The sequence below is a fragment of the Ascaphus truei genome, chromosome 3, assembly GCF_040206685.1.
Source record: "Ascaphus truei isolate aAscTru1 chromosome 3, aAscTru1.hap1, whole genome shotgun sequence".
NCBI lineage: Eukaryota > Metazoa > Chordata > Amphibia > Anura > Ascaphidae > Ascaphus > Ascaphus truei.
The window spans coordinates 326609616-326622066 of NC_134485.1; the positions used below are offsets into that span (position 1 = coordinate 326609616).

Below are 12451 nucleotides of genomic sequence, written 5' to 3' on the forward strand. Positions count from 1 at the left end.
TGTTGAACATTGGACTATCTGGAATCCTGAGTCTTATGAACTGTCCTATGCTATGAAGGTGTTTATATTTTTATACCATGATCAAACATTGCCTACTCCTGGTTAGCATCACACGTGGGAATTAACCCTCCCCTTCCCTTCCATGTTCTTTAAAAAGGTGCGATCCCACGGTCAGCCGGTTGAATTTCTTAGGCGCCTCTGAATGGGGAAGTGTTTGTTAATCAAATGTTTTGCTGACCCCGTCTTTATGAGAGAACCAAAAAAGTTAAGGGGAGGTGCGGAAGGGGGAACTCGGACTCTGCACGCACTTAACACAGCGATATTACACAAAGGGGCTACACCCTCCCAAGTGCAACATTTAAACAAATCAATTATCCAGATAAAACCCACAACTGTAATTCATTCACGTGGGTCCTAGGAGAGATTGCCCCTTTAAAGCTACTGTGTCTTAGGCCGTGCTTATAGTGCCGGCGACGCGACCGATGACGTCCCCCGTTGCCATTGCGAAAGTTATATTTTAAGTTTATGCGACGTCGCTGGCTACAAGGCCAGTGACGTCACAAAAGGGGGAGGGCAGAGGCCCGGAGAAGCTCCTGATAGGCCGCAAGGGGAGACCGTCGCCGAAAAAAAATCAAATATCTGACTACCAGATTTTTGGTAGCACTGTTGCTCCATCGCTGTCGCGTGCACTTTAAGCGCCGACGACAATGCATTTGTTTTAACGCGACGGTCGCGTCGCCGGCACTATAAGCGCAGCCTTAAACCGCAAGCCCGTAAAACATCAATGAGTCAAACAGCTATTTGCAATAATGCAATACATTTTGTTTTGTTTTAAATTAGTAGACATCGTAATTTCTAATTGCAAAATGACCATCATATCATTATATTGCCCAACTCTAGAAAGTACAGTATGCAGTTATAGGCTCTATTACTCTAGATCCCAGTATGTATATGTTCAGTGAGGGGGTGTTCCAGCAAGTAAAACCACCACCATTCTGGTATTATGGGAGGTTCCTACAACTATGAACATGCAGTACTAGAGCGCTGCTCAGAAATGCTAATAAGCAGTGCACTGTAAATCAGCATCAACTATTTTATAGTTTACAACATTCTCACTACGCGTATATTTAAAGAAAAAAAAAAACTGCAAGTCTACACATCGCTGTGTAAAACCGGCTTTAATCCTTCACTTCCATCAAACAGATCAATCCTGGGCAGGACGCGCTCGTAATGCACCACACTTTAAAGTTGCACTTTATTTTCCATCACAATGCCAGTCATACACCATTCCGAAATAGTCCAGTTTTATATTTGGGGGGAGATCTGGTTTTTGTTGTTTCTTTTCCTTAAAACAGTTAAAAAGCTATTTTAAACTAAGCGCTGGGACTCTGCTATCATTGCACAATTCTTTCCCCAGTTAGCCTTCAGCCAACAACAACACTAACAAAAGCCATGTGCATTGTACAATTATGCCATAGTGCTTCTGGCAAATAGATTTTTAGGCTTAGGCTGCGCTTATAGTGCCGGCGACACGACCAATGACATCACCCGTCACCATTGCGATAGTTGTAATTTAAGTTTAGGCGACGTCGCTGGCTACAAGGCCAGTGACGTCAGAAAGGGGGAAGGCAGAAGGACGGAGAAGCTCTCTGATTGGCCACAAGGGGAGGCCGTCGCTGGGAAAAAAAAAAAAAAAATCAAATAACAGTGACTACCATATTTTTGGTAGCACTGTCGCTTGGTCGCGCGCACTATAAGCGCCGACAACAATGCATTTGTTTTGACGCGATGTCGTGTCGCCGGCACTATAAATGCAGCCTTACACTTGACAAGCTATTGAATGTATGAAATTATACAACGGCTGTTAAAATGGACGAGAATGAGATCTCGTGTTAAGTTCTGTCCTTTTACTGCAATTCCAACACATCTTACAAAGTGGAACTTCACAGGTTGAAGGTTAGAATCAATAAAACCAGACTTCTACAGAATTTTACTAAAATCAACAACTTCTTGCCTTCATGCACCTGGCGATACCAAGTGTAAAGAGGAGACGGGTGTGTTATACAGTCTCGGATATGTCACTATAACCCAAAACAAGATTATGCTTAGCAGCACTGGACACAAGTAAAGTAATAATCAAAAGTGACTTATTCCTACATCATCTAATTTCTAGGCGTTTCAGTGCCCAAAGGGACTATCTTTGAGGAAGGTCCCTTAGGCAGCGGTGCGCAAACTGGGGATGGGGGGTGCGCGAGACAAGAGACTTGTCTGGGGGGGAGGGGGGTTGCAGAGGTCCCACGGCTCCTCCCCAAGGCATTTAACTAAAATGCCGGGGATCGCGTGAGGCCTCTGAAACAGTAACACGTACCGGGATTCAGACGCGTCTCCATGGCAACGGGGCGTCACCGGCTTTAAATGACGCCATGGGTCAGGTGACAACACCGGAGGTAGGAGGAGAGGGGCAGGTAGGAGAGGGGGCGCGAGACAGGAGGAGGCCAGGCAGGGAGCTGCAGCTTCAAAAGTTTGCGCTGCCCTGCCTTAAAGGAGCGTAATGTCGGGTGATTAGGTGATGTATATTTTCATCACTTTCTATATTACGGTACTTGTATCCATTGCTGTGTTTGAGACAGGGATAAGGCCTAGAACAAAAACTTGGAAGGATTACTTTATATATCAAAATAAGGCGAACTGTCATGGTTTGGATCCTCTGGAACACTCAAAAGGGGGAGCTCCTAGGAATATTAGGCTCCATGTGGGACCATCTACTATATATTTTGGGAAGCTGTTTGTTTGCTATGCATTGACACCTCTTAAGACAGGGGTGTGCAAACTTTTTTCCCCTGCGCCCCCCTGCCCTTGTCTCCGGTGTCAAGTGACACAGCAGGGCCATCTGAGGCATCGGAGACAAGAGAACTTACAGAGGAATCGCGCTGTCCCCCAGCATTTAATTTAAATGCTTTGGGGAAGAGCGCGGGGCCTCCAAGCACCCCCCACCAAGAAAATCTTGCTTCCCACTGTTTGCGCACCCCTGTCTTAAGTTATCGTAATAACCCAATTTTGCATGATGGTTCCTGAGATCAAGGATCAAGTTTTTGTCTATTTGGATACAGTTGGATATCTTGTAATTCTAGGCGTTATTACAATTTCTCTAAGCAAGTCAGCCACTGGGTGCTGCACCTGGTAGGCTACGTAACTGGCACGTGACATCAAACAGAGTCAGATAGCTATGGAGTTTACACAGAAAGCAGATGAAGAAAGAAAGAGAGGAAGTCAGGTGGCAGGTGATGAGAAGGAATGCTGGAGAAGCGAGGCGGAAAGAATTGGGAACATTTTAAAAGTATTAAAAGGAAAGTGATGGAATAGCGTGAGAAGGGGGTGGGGGGGAGAAGAGGAGGAGGTTGGTTTCTTATAAAAGCAACCATGGAATCTCATTGGAGCAGGGACTCCTCTTCCTTAATGTCTGTAGCACTTATTCCCATGATCTGTTATTTATATTATCTGTTATTTATTTGATTACCACGTGTATTACTACAGTAAAGCGCTATGTACATTAATGGCGCTATATAAAGACATACAATACAGACTTACAATGGAATTGAGGCTACCTGAGCAACTTAATTTGAAGCATATAGGATTTTATCTGGAATGGTGCGCTACAGGTGGGACGAACAAAATGACAATGATCATCCTCACAAGGAGAATTATATCTGGAATTACTTAGAACAGGGGTGCGCAATGTGGGGGCCGCAAAATTATTTAGGGGCGCGCGGACTTCACCTACCTTTCCTCGGCGCCGCTTTGCCATATGATGCTGCGGGGTCATGTGACGTGCGCATCACCATAGCAACGGCGCCTGGGCATCCGTCACATGACCCAGTAGCGTAATTTGACTCATCTAGAGAAGCAGTCTGAGCCAAGGTAAGTGCAGTTTACAGAGACTTTCGCCGCTTCCCCGGCATTTAATTTAATGGCCTCTGTAAACCTTGCGCCCCCTGCAGACACACTCCCCCCCACCCCCCTAGTTTGAGCACCCCCGGCTTAAGCTTTGGAGCTGCATTAGTTACAGGCAGGTTACACCTCAATGAGAATAAACTCACCTGAAAGTTTTCAGGAAAGGTAATAATTAAGTGCTTAATATACCAAGAAAGACCTAACTATTAAACAAATGCGATAAAGCAGCGGTGCGCAAACTGGGGGCGCGAGGGGTTTACAGAGGCCCCGCGCGCTTCCCGAAGGCACTTAAATGAAGTGCCGGAGGAGCTGCAGGGCCTCTGTAAACCTAACTTACCTTGGCTCCGGCGGCTTCTCACACGCGTCGCCATGGCAACGCGGTGGCAAATGTCTTTTAAGACTGAAGTCCCTTAGGATGCGCTTATAGTGCACGCGACAGCACGACCAATCGGCAGCGCAACCAAAAATCTGATAGTCACTGTTATTTGATTTTTTCCGGTGACGGTCTCCCCCTGTGGCCAATCAGAGAGCTTCTCCGTCCCTCTGCCACCTCTTGTATGATGTCGCTGGCCTTGTAGCAAGCGACGTCGCCTAAACTTGAATTGCAACTATCGCAATGGTGACGGCGGCTGTCATCGGTCGCGTCGCTGGCACTATAAGTGCAGCCTTATTCAACCTGGTCTCTACCATGTAAGTAATGATGAGCAGCGATCCTGGCCTGATGTGCAATTGCCTGACACATGCCTCTGCTGGATTCAAAATATGTTACAAATGTGATACGTCACAGTCCTGAGCCTCAAGTATATACAAATGTGATACGTCACAGTCCTGAGCCTCATACATACAAGTTGACATTAGGAAAAGGTGTATAGGACAAAAAAAAAAAGGGGGTGAAGTGAGCCAATAGGAGCTGAACCAATAAATGTAACAATCAAAAGGAAAAAAAAAAACATTAGATATAGTGTATGTGTATATAAAATTGTGGTTACTAAATAAGTGTTTAGATAAATACACAAATAAAATATGGCTCAAGTGATCAAAAGTGTAAACAGTGTATTAGGAGTCAAGGAGAAACTCAGACAATTACTTCTGATGGGTCTCCTAGATTCTTAGGCCGAGTTCAGAGTGGAAGCTGCGTCCGTGCGCGCCTCCCCCGCGCGCCTCCCCCGCGCGCTCCTGCAGCCCAGCGATCTGTGCTTTGGCTGCAGGAGTTGGAACGCGTCGTTTGGGGGCGTGGCAAACGTCACGGAGCTGGTTCTCTGAACCAATTCATGTGACGCGACCGAAGCCCGAAATATCATTTTGGGTTGTAGCGGCAAAAAGTAGTAGCGGCAACGCTTTTCAGTTTGAAAACTCCCACCGAACAACACAAAATTGTGACGGACGTTAGCATCTACCGTGAACTGGGCCATAGGCCGTGCCTATAGTGCCGTCGAAGGCTACACGACGGGTGACGTCACCCGTCGCCACCGGTGAAAGTTATATTTTGCCGGGGCAGCGGTGGCGCGTAATTCCGGCAATTTGATTGGTTCACGTGACGCGACAGCCCTTGAAAAATCAAATTTTGCCGGCTACCAGTTTTTGCAACGGCGACTATAAGCGTACGTGGCGGCGGCAATGCTTTTGTTTCGGCGACGTTGCGTCGCCGGCACTATAAGTATGGCCTTATGCTGCGCTTAGAACCAGACCAGTCTGTGAATGGAAATGGAACAAAAGAGGGAAGAGAAGGGAAAAAAACACCCGGAATCTACATACAAAATACAAACATTTTACTGATAAAGAAATTGGCTAAAACACAATTATATAACACTGCGAAATATGTATTCATAATACATTTTTTTTAAATATATAGATATATTATATGGCCTATATGGCCTTATTTGTAATATTTTGTACTTCTACACTTATTTGCAACAACCTTATTTGTTGCAATTTATCCATTACACTTCCGCAACATCTCATCTGGTTGCATGATGCATCTCTGGCGTGCGCAAACTTCTGAAGCTGCGACCCCCGGCCTGCTCCCTTCACTGGTCGCACCCCCCTTTTCCTCTTATGACCCCGCGGCATCATTTGACGCCAACCTGTGATGTGACGTGATCCCACGGCGTCATTTGATGCCGCGTTGCCATGGCTATGAGCGTCAAATGGCGCCACAGGGTCATGTCACGACGCTGCGTTGCCATAGCAACACGTTACACACCAGCCATCTGAAGTTATGTTGCAGAGGCATCACGCGATCCCCCGGCATTTAATTTTAATGTCTCGGGGAAGAGTGCGGGGCCTCTGTAACCGCCTGCGCTGCTGCCCCTCCCCCGAAAAATACTTCGCCCCCCGATGTATCTGATGGTGGTATTCCATAAATAAGAATAGCACCCCTTTAACAGGGTCTCTATAAATACAGCCAGATAACCTCAGTGCAGCCCTCCCTCCCCCCGAAGGGGCCGAGAGCCACGAAACACGAAGGGTGGCCTGTACCAAGTCACTACACCCTGCCACCGTAATAGCTGGAAAGGCGGAAGGTAAAGAGCTACTTCTGTGATTCTGGTCAGGACACAGATCGTATAAGCCTGTCATTTTCAAGACACTGGGGTTCACAAGTCTCCCAACACGATCAGCCCTATACGGAGGAAATAGAGGTGGATAACCCCTTTAGAACAGTGCAAGCGCTGTACTAAATAGGAGTATTCCAAGCTGATCAAGTTTGGGTATCCGTGGAGTAGAGCCTGGCTGGCGAGTCTCTGCTTACATCGTTGCCGTATTGAGATCCAGATGAGTGCGGTTATTTACTGGGCTGTACCGGCATATGCATCTGAAGATTTTCCTGCCTAGGACGTACCTATTTAAACTTAGCATTAAAAACTGCATTCACGGATGCAGGACAGGTGGCTTTACAGGTATACTGTTCAAGTGTTATTTTCCCTAGGATCCCAGAGGTGCAAGAGTGACTTTTCTTTGCTATTTCTGACAAATGAGAACAGTTGTCATGTGTCATGTAATAGTTTGTCACTATTACATCCTGGATTTAAAAAAAAAAAAAAAAAAAAAAAAAAAAAAGGAAGTATGCAAGACTTCTATTAACATCCATAATTCCACATCAGTGTATCATTCAGAGACTCAAAGTCCTTTAGCCGCTGTTTCATTTGGACAATTTTGTAGCCCAACATATACCTGTACTACAATGTACATGTATTGTGGCAGTAAGGGTGTATTTATCCGTTTCTTAAACTTGTTTCTATCCCATTTCCCTTTCAGCAAAATATATGGTAATAGGATGATATAGCAGAGACACATTCAGAGACTTTGATCGGTCCCTTATCCTAATCCTAGTGTTTAAAGAGAAATCATATGTCCCAGGACAGACCCCTGGGGTACATACACAGAGAGATCGACAAAGGAGGTGGTATTGGCTAAAGGGAGAGGTAAGAGGAGATCCTGGGTAGAGCTCTGGTAAGTAGTTATCAGACGTTGCACGTGCAAAATATTGCTCAATTATATTTTTCGTATAGCCACTATCAGAGTATGCCACTGGTGGACGTTATTCATATGCTTGTATTGTATGTTGACAAGTCCCCAGTGACCTGACCAGCACATCAGAGAAAATCTTATACATCCCTCAGGACCTGCTTTATAAAAACCACATCACACTCTTATTATTCAATTGTCACACGTCTCAGAAATGTTATCTTTACTTTATCATCCCTGCCAGGCCTTGAATGGGGTATTTATTCTCCATTCACATATTTGTCACCAAATCACAAATGCTATACATATATAGAGAGAGGGAACCGAGTATATACCGTATATACAGCTTGATATAGGATATATAGGAGATAAAATAATGTGGATGAGTGTGTGTGTGTGTGTTTACATGGGGAAGTACCCGGCTCTCACGTCACGGCAGGGATTGTGTCCCATATCACGCGGTCGCTGCCGGTGATTGAGGGCCCGGCCCTCTCCCCGGGAGGAAGTTACCTCACACCCGGAGCCACCGTCTCCCTCTCCCCGGGGCGCTCACCGCTCCCGCTCCGCCTCGGATGACGAACACAACACTGCAGAGTCAATCAAACCCTACGGCAGAGCTGGGGACGGCCGAAGCATGACGTGAGGAAATCCAGCCAATCACAACCTGAGCAAGGCCGCTGGTCCAGGCTACGTCACAGATCGACAGCCAAGAACACCAATGGCTATTGAGCAGGCGTGTTCCGCTCCACCCACTTAAAGAAGAGGCGAAACCCCCTTGTGACCACTTTAAGACTGTGCAAAGAAAGATAGGTCATTGTAGCCAATAGGAAGTTAGCGTGTGTGATTGGCATAAATAACAGCCAAAGGAATGCATACTCTAGAGCAGAAGTCCCTCCCTTGGGCTGTGCCCCCTAGTTCTTCTCAGGAAATGCCTGTGACATGCAGGAGGAAGGGAAGCAAATCATAAACAACATAAGGTGACCTAAGTGGGCGGGGCTACTTTTCTTTTGGACCAATTAGCTTCAGGGAACGCTCTAAGGGGACGATGCCCCCCCCCCCCTAATTGCCCGAGTGTCACTTAACGAAACCAATGAGAGGCCGGCCAGCTGCACATAGCTGACCAGTGCCGCATCAGGCCGGTGTTCTGACGTCAGCCACTGCACCAAGCTGGGAGAGCAGCAGCATTCTCACACCCAATGCAATGAGCACTATGTTATATACAGTGAGAGTGTATAAGAGGGGGTGCACAGGGACAGTACTTTTTATATTATATACAGTGAGAGTGTATAAGTGGGGGTGCACAGGGACAGTACTTTTTATGTTATATACAGTGAGAGCGTATAAGTGGGGGTGCACAGGGACAGTACTTTTTATATTATATATAGTGAGAGTGTATAAGAGGGTGCACAGGGACAGTACTTTTTATATTATATACAGTGAGTGTATAAGAGGGATTGCAGGGACAGTACTTTTTATATTATATACAGTGAGAGTGTATAAGAGGGGGTGCACAGGGACAGTACTTTTTATATTATATACAGTGAGAGTGTATAAGGGGGTGCACAGGGACAGTACTTTTTATATTATATACAGTGAGAGTGTATAAGAGGGTGTGCACAGGGACAGTACTTTTTATATTATATACAGAGAGTGTGTATAAGGGGTGCACAGGGACAGTACTTTTTAGATTATATACAGTGAGTGTATAAGTGGGGGTGCACAGGGACAGTACTTTTTATATTATATACAGTGAGAATGTATGAGGGGGTGCACAGGGACAGTACTTTTTATATTATATACAGTGAGAGTGTGTAAGGGGGTGCACAGGGACAGTACTTTTTATATTATATACAGTGAGAGTGTATAAGAGGGGTGCACAGGGACAGTACTCTTTAGATTATATACAGAGAGAAAGTATAAGGGGATGCACAGGGACAGTACTTTTTAGATTATATACAGAGAAAGTATAAGAGGGTGTGCACAGGGACAGTACTTTTTATATTATATACAGAGTGTGTATAAGGGGGTGCACAGGGACAGTACTTTTTAGATTATATACAGTGAGTGTATAAGTGGGGGTGCACAGGGACAGTACTTTTTATATTATATACAGTGAGAGTGTATAAGGGGGTGCACAGGGACAGTACTTTTTATATTATATACAGTGAGAGTGTGTAAGGGGGTGCACAGGGACAGTACTTTTTATATTATATACAGTGAGAGTGTATAAGAGGGGTGCACAGGGACAGTACTCTTTAGATTATATACAGAGAGAAAGTATAAGGGGATGCACAGGGACAGTACTTTTTAGATTATATACAGAGAAAGTATAAGAGGGGGTGCATAGGGACAGTACTTTTTATTTTTTTTATTTACAAAAATAATCCCCTTTTTTAATGGATTTACTTTAAGCCTCCCAATCTTGCTATTTTACAGCATGAAACGCGCACAGATAACATAGCCCCATGTTTAATAAACAGATTTATTTGTTAAAACTTGGCACAGCGCTGCTAGTACTATTTTTAAGGCACTTTCAGCAGACTAAATACATTTACTTTTGTAACAGTGATCGAAGTACTGCAGTGTAAGGGAATCACTATAATAGGTCACATTAAAGATGGCCACCTTAACAGACCCTTCAACATGCTTTAATTAGTTGATGGTTTCAAGCTTGAATCATGGGCAGAAATAGGTAGAGCTGGTTTGGGTACAGTACCTGTAAATAGGTACAGTTTAATAGTATGCCTTCCATGTACTTGTATTTAGAAACTGTATGCGAGCTGCAGCTTCATATAATTGCTGTGGAAGCATATCAGTGGGAAGGGGCAAATACAAGCTATTAAAATACTAACTGGACTGCTACACCAAGCGTATGTCTTGATGTAATTTTCATTTTTAAACTATGGTAGTTAGACTGCAGCCATACATCTGCTTCAACTTTAAGTATCTTTCTAAGGCCGGGGCCATAGAGGCTTGATCAGAGCGGAGGCGCGCTGACGCTCGCCTGCTGAAGTCTGCGCGATTGCATGGACTTGCAGGCGAGCCAGCGTGCGCGAAGGGAGCCGGGGGGGGAGGTGGTTGGAGGCGGGGCAGTGACGTCGCTGGGTCAATCGCCCGCGACACACTGATATCAACGTCACGGCGCCGACATCACGGCGCAGTGACGTTGACGCTGCTTCAGGCTGATTGCATGTTTTCAGCCGACAGCGCGCTGAAAAACAGCTTGGCTGTCGGCTGAAAATCCCAGCGCCTCAGCACGCCTGCGGACGCTCGCGTGAGCCCCCTCAAGGCATCCTCATTGAGGATGCAGGCGCTCAGCGCTGAGCGCCCGCCCGGCTCAGCGCGGCCTGTCCTTCTATGGACTCGGCCTAAGTCTGCGGCCACACTGGCGCTGACCGCGCTCATGCTTGGAGAGCAGTGATGTCACCAGCTCTCCAAGCATGAGCGCCAGGTGTCCACGCTATTTAGCAAGCGCGCCCGGGGGGTGGGCGTTGCAGGCAACCTGAGCACGGTTCAAAGTCAGTTTTTTTTGTTTATGCAAGCGCCAAGCGCGGGTGAGCGCACACCGCATGAGCGTCTAAATTTAAATTGCTAGAAGTAACCACGCCAAAAGCAAGAAACTACAAGATAAGTGGTTTCTTCCTGGTTGCAGATTGTTTAATAAAAAAATGTTTTGCTTTGTTTTTTTCAAACAAGAAAATGAGGCAAAGATATTTCTGGGGTTTATTCAGGGGTGGACATGACATTAGCTGGGGGGGAAATGTAACATGGCAGTTTAGTCATCTGCTACTTTGTAAGCGTTGTGTCCTCAAATAAAATCCATTTATACTTTATACCAATTTATAAAAAAACATTTCATACTGCTACTATATATTTTGAAAAGCGGTTTGTCTGTTTGCTATGTATTTGGACACCTCTTAAGATATCTTAACATGATGGTTCCTGCGATCAAGGAGCTGGTTATTGTCTGGGTACATTCTATTTTTTATTCTATGAGCTATGACAATTTCTCTGCCAAGTCAGCCAGCCACTGGGTGTTGTACCTGGTAGGCTATGTAATTGGCACGTGACATCATAATGCACATAGCCTGGTGGCAGATAAGCAGAGTAAGATAGCTATAAAGTTTATACAGAAAGCAGCCAAAGAAAGAAAGAGGAAGTCAGTTGGCACGTCAGGAGAAAGCAAGAATTCTGGAGGAGACAGGCAGAAAGAATTGGGGACATCATAAGATATTAAAGGAAAGTGATGAGAGATATTTGGGGGGGAAAGTGGTGTAAAGAGAAGAGGGAGAGAGAAAAGGGGTAGGGAGATGAGGAGGGATGAGGTTGGTTTCTTAATTCTATACAGCATAGAAGCCTAACCATAAATATTGGTGTTGAAGGCTGAATTAACCTCTTTGCTGCCAGAGGTCTGCAAATGTATTACTTTAAAGTGGGTGGTTGGCCTTCTGCACACATTGTGCAACTAAAAATACTAGCTGGTACGTGAACTGAGGCCCCACTGACTAAATGCCAGTCTGCAGCCAGCCAAACTGGGGACGGGCGCTGATGGGCAGAGAAGCAACGTATTCATGGGTGTATGCGCCATGATATGCCTTATTCCTAATGTACCTGCAACCAAGATTAAAATATACTCTGTCATAGGAGAGCCTTTGTTCCTCGGCATGTATTTTGAAACAACATTTAGCAGAACCAAATAATTATTTCATTTCAGATTCCAGACAAGTTTAAAGACCTTTCTAGAATGTGAGACTGGTGATAATTCCATATATGCCAAACAGCAGCCGGTCAAGCCTTTCCGGGCTCAAATCCCCAGAGTCTTCAATAGAGAATTTCATCCAAAGACGGCCCAAAGGAAATATATAGAATGATCCCCTTTAGTTCTCATAACTGGGATTCAGACGGCAAGTGGCCAAAAAAGCACTTTAAGCGTGGGAGCAAAGAGGGTGGCTCTGTCACAATGTGTCAGCGTCAGACACACCTCCCACCGCCACGGTCTAAAATCAGGAGTCCTGGAGTGTGCTCAGTTTAGCTT

At 45.5% G+C, this 12451-nt stretch overlaps 1 protein-coding gene across 2 annotated transcripts in view; it reads right to left on the bottom strand.

Annotated features, from left to right (window-relative positions):
• RAB5B (RAB5B, member RAS oncogene family) overlaps window positions 1–8082 on the bottom strand; it is a 46960-nt gene extending 38878 nt beyond the window's left edge. Inside the window, exon 1 of one of the 2 annotated variants that reach the window (XM_075591368.1) lies at window positions 7927–8082. The gene's annotated coding sequence lies outside the window, so the exon portion shown is untranslated. The remainder of the gene's footprint in view (window positions 1–7926) is intronic. The other variant, XM_075591369.1, reaches the window with a different exon arrangement.
• Between the last annotated feature and the right edge of the window lie 4369 nt (window positions 8083–12451).